Below are 317 nucleotides of genomic sequence, written 5' to 3'. Positions count from 1 at the left end.
TTTACATTAGACATGGTTCTAACACAAGGAGAGGTAAATACATTGGGGAAATCAGACCATCATGAATGACCTCTGCATATGTTGTAATTAATTTCATGGCTTTGTTATTTTAATATGTACAGTCTTTAATGAAAGGGAATTTAATGCTGGTATTAATGTGATAAAATCTTACTGTTCTGAAGTGTCTATTACATATTCGGGATATAAATGTCCAACCAAATTAAGTGAATTGTCATGTCATAAAATTATTTTTTTTCAAATCTGGAAAATCAAAACAGGTGATAAAATTTTTTTTACATCGTATCATTATGGTCCTC

This window comes from Penaeus monodon, chromosome 30 (genome assembly GCF_015228065.2).
Source record: "Penaeus monodon isolate SGIC_2016 chromosome 30, NSTDA_Pmon_1, whole genome shotgun sequence".
Lineage (NCBI taxonomy): Eukaryota > Metazoa > Arthropoda > Malacostraca > Decapoda > Penaeidae > Penaeus > Penaeus monodon.
Note: the sequence above shows the minus strand (reverse complement) of the source record.